Below are 6812 nucleotides of genomic sequence, written 5' to 3'. Positions count from 1 at the left end.
ATTTAGCTGGTAGGTATAGCTGGTATATATAGCTGGTATGTATAGCTGGTATGTATAGCTGGTATGTATAGCTGGTATATTTAGCTGGTAGGTATAGCTGGTATATATAGCTGGTATGTACAGCTGGTACGTATAGCTGGTATGTATAGCTGGTATGTACAGCTGGTACGTATAGCTGGTATATATAGCTGGTAGGTATAGCTGGTATATATAGCTGGTATATATAGCTGGTATGTACAGCTGGTACGTATAGCTGGTATGTATATGTATGTTTAGCTAGGTAGGGATGGTCCCACCTTCCTCCTCCATGCTCTAATCCCCTGTCTGCATGTTCTCATTCCCCAAAGCCACCTGGAGAAACTATATGTAAAACACCTTGGTTTATGGACACTGGACAGCTATAAAGGTGTGACGCTGCCATCTGTAGTCCTGCCTACCTTATCTAGTTCAAACAGCCTTACTGCCATTGTGATGTTTACCTCAGAGGCCTGATACTGTAGGACACACTGGACTTCCCCCTGTCCAACTGGTCTACTGGTGATGCATACAGCAACAGGTATCAGTTACGTCACCCAGCTGGAGAACATTTACCACCAAATCCATGCAATAGTCATTGACACAACAGTCAAAACGTTTGTCTAGAATCCTCCAGACAGTGTGTACTGTTCATAATGGAGCAATCAGCCAATCAACTGAATGAGCTTGGGGGTCGTTGGAATCACTCAGCTCTCATTGTTGGAAAAATCAACATGGCAACAAAAGGGCAATAATTTCAGCTCATTGTGTAAAGAGAAAGGGGTCGGAGGGTCGGAAGCAGAACTCCAGGAGAAGGGGGAATGGGATGGGGAACAGGGCTCTATTGAGGGGGTTTAGCTGTGTGGCTGGACCAATGAGGAGAGAGGATAGCAGGGGCTAGTGGGCTGTGTAGCTGGACCAATGAGGAGAGAGGATAACAGGGGCTAATGGGCTGTGTGGCTGGACCAATGAGGAGAGAGGATAGCAGGGGCTAGTGGGCTGTGTAGCTGGACCAATGAGGAGAGAGGATAGCAGGGGCTAGTGGGCTGTGTAGCTGGACCAATGAGGAGAGAGGATAACAGGGGCTAATGGGCTGTGTGGCTGGACCAATGAGGAGAAAGGATTATAGGGGCTAATGGGCTGTGTGGCTGGACCAATGAGGAGAGAGAAGCACAGGGGCTAGTGGGCTGAGGCATTAACAAAGGGTTGTGGGGAGGGGATGGTGTGTGTGTCGGTCTTGTTGGTCATGCAGGGCAGCAGGGATAAGGCCCAGCACACAGAGGCAGCAGGGATAAGGCCCAGCACACCGAGGCAGCATGGATAAGGCCCAGCACACCGAGGCAGCATGGATAAGGTCCAGCACACCGAGGCAGCATGGATAAGGCCCAGCACACAGAGGCAGCATGGATAAGGTCCAGCACACAGAGGCAGCATGGATAAGGCCCAGCACACAGAGGCAGCATGGATAAGGCCCAGCACACAGAGGCAGCAGGGATAAGGCCCAGCACACCGAGGCAGCATGGATAACGCCCAGCACACAGAGACAGCAGGGATAAGGCCCAGCACACCGAGGCAGCAGGGATAAGGCCCAGTACACCGAGGCAGCATGGATAAGGCCCAGCACACCGAGACAGCAGGGATAAGGCCCAGCACACCGAGGCAGCAGGGATAAGGCCCAGTACACCGAGGCAGCATGGATAAGGCCCAGCACACCGAGGCAGCATGGATAAGGCCCAGCACACAGAGACAGCAGGGATAAGGCCCAGTACACCGAGGCAGCAGGGATAAGGCCCAGCACACCGAGGCAGCATGGATAAGGCCCAGCACACAGAGCCAGCAGGGATAAGGCCCAGTACACCGAGGCAGCATGGATAAGGCCCAGCACACCGAGGCAGCATGGATAAGACCCAGCACACCGAGGCAGCATGGATAAGGCCCAGCACACAGAGGCAGCATGGATAAGGCCCAGCACACCGAGGCAGCATGGATAAGGCCCAGCACACCGAGGCAGCATGGATAAGGCCCAGCACACCGAGGCAGCATGGATAAGGCCCAGCACGCAGTGACAGCAGGGATAAGGCCCAGCACACAGTGACAGCAGGGATAAGGCCCAGCACACCGAGGCAGCACAGGGTTTTGTATCCATGTGATGGCAAACTGAGGGGCTCATACATTTCCCAACCCATCTTGTCTCTAAGCCCATTCCCCCTTCCCCAACACCCGCCCCACCCCATCCTGTCTCTAAGCCCATTCCCCCTTCCCCACCACCCACCCCACCCCATCCTGTCTCTAAGCCCATTCCCCCTTCCCCACCACCCACCCCACCCCATCCTGTCTCTAAGCCCATTCCCCCTTCCCCACCACCCACCCCAACCCATCTGGTCTCTAAGCCCATTCCCCCTTCCCCACCACCCACCCCACCCCATCCTGTCTCTAAGCCCATTCCCCCTTCCCCACCACCCACCCCAACACATCCTGTCTCTAAGCCCATTCCCCCTTCCCCACCACCCTGGCCTGGGACAAAGACAGCTGCCATAACCAGCAGAGGAGAGTAGAGCAGAGATGAGCTCTGTGTTTATCCTAGTGAGGTTTCATATTGTGACCCCAGCACTACAGCCAGTTACTGATTGACATGTTGGTTTGTTGCCAAAAGACAACAGTAACTCCACTATAGAGCTTGGACTCTGCAGTGTATTTCACACTGAACTGACATTAAAACAACCTTCTGACTTTCAGGCAAATCCAGTTGAATTTGTTGTTTCAAACAGGCAATATCTTAGGCCGTATGTTCAGCATCTCACAACATGTAGGGTTCCTTTACAATGTTTATGTTTTGTTAAGGTGGCTTGAAGCAGATGTGATGAGAAGTGAGACTGGGCATGTCAATCTTCCTCAGCATCAAACCTGTTCTCTGTGGCTGCAGGGCTGTAGGCAGAGATAGCCTGGGATGAACCTAAATTGACAGACTCCTTGATTTCTTTGCCTGAATCTCCTAATAACCAAACGACAACACCAGGTCAGAAACACCAGCCCTCCATCCAACACAATGGCTGGAGAGCTAGAGACCATGACTCTACATAACACTATAGCCTGTAGATCCTGTTGTTACTACAGACAGACTGACAGTCTTACAGGCAGACTGTAGATCCTGTTGTTACTATAGACAGACTGTAGATCCTGTTACTACAGACAGACTGTAGATCCTGTTGTTACTACAGACAGACTGTAGATCCTGTTGTTACTACAGACAGACTGTAGATCCTGTTGTTACTATAGACAGACTGTAGATCCTGTTACTACAGACAGACTGTAGATCCTGTTGTTACTACAGACAGACTGTAGATCATGTTACTACAGACATGCTGTAGATCCTGTTGTTACTACAGACAGACTGTAGATCCTGTTGTTACTACAGACAGACTATAGATCCTGTTACGACAGACAGACTGTAGATCATGTTGTTACTACAGACAGACTGACAGTCTAACAGACAGACTGTAGATCCTGTTGTTACTACAGACAGACTGACAGTCTAACAGACAGACTGTAGATCCTGTTACTACAGACAGACTGTAGATCCTGTTACTACAGACAGACTGTAGATCATGTTACTACAGACAGACTGTAGATCCTGTTGTTACTACAGACAGACTGTAGATCATGTTGTTACTACAGACAGACTGTAGATCCTGTTGTTACTACAGACAGACTGACAGTCTTACAGACAGACTGTAGATCCTGTTGTTACTACAGATAGACTGTAGATCCTGTTACTACAGACAGACTGTAGATCCTGTTGTTACTACAGATAGACTGTAGATCCTGTTGTTACTACAGACAGACTGTAGATACTGTTACTACAGACAGACTGTAGATCCTGTTGTTACTACATACAGACTGTAGATCCTGTTACTACAGACAGACTGTAGATCATGTTGTTACTACAGACAGACTGACAGTCTTACAGACAGACTGTAGATCCTGTTACGACAGACAGACTGTAGATCATGTTGTTACTACAGACAGACTGACAGTCTAACAGACAGACTGTAGATCCTGTTGTTACTACAGACAGACTGACAGTCTAACAGACAGACTGTAGATCATGTTGTTACTACAGACAGACTGTAGATCCTGTTACTACAGACAGACTGTAGATCCTGTTACTACAGACAGACTGTAGATCATGTTGTTACTACAGACAGACTGTAGATCATGTTACTACAGACAGACCAAAGGGCTTGTTCTAAAAGCTAAAACTAAAAGGTCATTCACATCAAAGCAGCCCGTCTCGCCGCTCATCCTTGTGTTGTTCCTTGTCTATGAAACACGTTAGAGGGCCTATCTTTACAACAGCCTTGTCTACAGACACGTTAGAGGGTCTATCTTCACAACAGCCTTGTCTATGGAACACGTTAGAGGGTCTATCTTCACAACAGCCGTGTCTATGGACACGTTAGAGGGTCTATCTTTACAACAGCCTTGTCATCTCAGACACTTGTTTACAAACACAGGTGCAGGCAGTAAAGCAACAAACAAACCTCCACTGAGAGACTGCCACTGAGCACGGCATCACACAGCCCTCCAGGTATTGTCATGTCAAACACACAGAAACCTTCAGATTCAGAGGAATGTTTGTTCTCTCCACTAACCTTTCAAATTATTGGAAATAATCTGGGGTCAAAAAGAAATAGAGTTTACACATAATGTTGTGAGGCAGCAAGGAAAATAATTTAAATGTAACGTCACCAGCAATGGTTAAAATGTTAGGAGAGAAGTGTCACGTATACTCCCCCCCAGGCCTCTAGGTCATCAGGCGGCTGTTTATCCCTCAGGCCTCTAGGTCATCAGGCTGCTGTTTATACTCCCCTCAGGCCTCTAGGTCATCAGACTGCTGTTTATACTCCCCTCAGGCCTCTAGGTCATCAGACTGCTGTTTATACTCCCCCTCAGGCCTCTAGGTCATCAGACTGCTGTTTATACTCCCCCTCAGACCTCTAGGTCATCAGGTTGCTGTTTATACTCCCATCAGGCCTCTAGGTCATCAGACTGCTGTTTATACTCCCCCTCAGGCCTCTAGGTCATCAGGCTGCTGTTTATCCCTCAGGCCTCTAGGTCATCAGGCTGCTGTTTATACTCCCCCTCAGGCCTCTAGGTCATCAGACTGCTGTTTATACTCGCCCTCAGGCCTCTAGGTCATCAGACTGCTGTTTATCCCTCAGGCCTCTAGGTCATCAGACTACTGTTTATACTCCCCCTCATTCCTCTAGGTCATCAGACTGCTGTTTATACTCCCCTCAGGCCTCTAGGTAATCAGACTGCTGTTTATATTCCCCCTCAGGCCTCTAGGTCATCAGACTGCTGTTTATACTCCCCTCAGGCCTCTAGGTCATCAGACTGCTGTTTATCCCTCAGGCCTCTAGGTCATCAGACTGCTGTTTATCCCTCAGGCCTCTAGATCATCAGACTGCTGTTTATCCCTCAGACCTCTAGGTCATCAGACTGCTGTTTATACTCCCCTCAGGCCTCTAGGTCATCAGACTGTTGTTTATACTCCCCCTCAGGCCTCTAGGTCATCAGGCTGCTGTTTATACTCCCCTCAGGCCTCTAGGTCATCAGGCTGCTGTTTATACTCCCCCTCAGGCCTCTAGGTCATCAGGCTGCTGTTTATCCCTCACACCTGTCACCATCGTCTCGCGCCTCATGACACTCACCTGGACTCCACCTTGATTATCTTCCCTGTATCTGTCACTGCCCTTGGTTCTTTCCTCAGGTTATTGACTCTGTTTCATGTCGGTGCGTTTTTGGTTTGTGTTGATTGTTTTAGTTATTAAAACATTCACTCCCTGAACTTGCTTCCTGACTCTCAGGGCACTCATTACAGAGATTATCAAAAGTAGTGTACTATATAGGGAATAGGGTGCCATTTGAGATGCAAACAATGTTTTGAAACAACAGTTTCCCCTGTTGGAGTACAGCATTAGAGGTTAAAATCAGCTGCTGCTGCAGGGGCCTCATAGTACCCAGTACAGGACAGGGTTCAGTACCCAGTACAGGACAGGGTTCAGTACCCAGTACAGGACAGGGTTCAGTACCCAGTACAGGACAGGGTTCAGTACCCTGTACAGGACAGGGTTCAGTACCCAGTACAGGACAGGGTTCAGTACCCAGAACAGGACAGGGTTCAGTACCCAGAACAGGACAGGGTTCAGTACCCAGTACAGGACAGGGTTCAGTACCCAGTACAGGACAGGGTTCAGTACCCAGTACAGGACAGGGTTCAGTACCCAGTACAGGACAGGGTTCAGTACCCAGAACAGGACAGGGTTCAATACCCAGTACAGGACAGGGTTCAGTACCCAGTACAGGACAGGGTTCAGTACCCAGTACAGGACAGGGTTCAGTACCCAGAACAGGACAGGGTTCAGTACCCACTGCAGAGCAGAGTTCAGTACCCACTACAGAGCAGGGTTCAGTACCCAGTACAGGACAGGGTTCAGTACCCAGAACAGGACAGGGTTCAGTACCCAGAACAGGACAGGGTTCAGTACCCAGAACAGGACAGGGTTCAGTACCCACTGCAGAGCAGAGTTCAGTACCCACTACAGAGCAGGGTTCAGTACCCAGTACAGGACAGGGTTCAGTACCCACTGCAGAGCAGAGTTAAGTACCCACTACAGAGCAGAGTTAAGTACCCACTACAGAGCATGGATCAGTACCCAGTACAGGACAGGGTTCAGTACCCAGTACAGGACAGGGTTCAGTACCCACTGCAGAGCAGAGTTCAGTACCCACTA

This window comes from Oncorhynchus mykiss, chromosome 23, assembly GCF_013265735.2.
Source record: "Oncorhynchus mykiss isolate Arlee chromosome 23, USDA_OmykA_1.1, whole genome shotgun sequence".
Classification (NCBI taxonomy): Eukaryota; Metazoa; Chordata; class Actinopteri; order Salmoniformes; family Salmonidae; genus Oncorhynchus; species Oncorhynchus mykiss.
The sequence above is the reverse complement of the archived record's forward strand: the minus strand, read 5'-3'. Positions refer to the sequence as shown.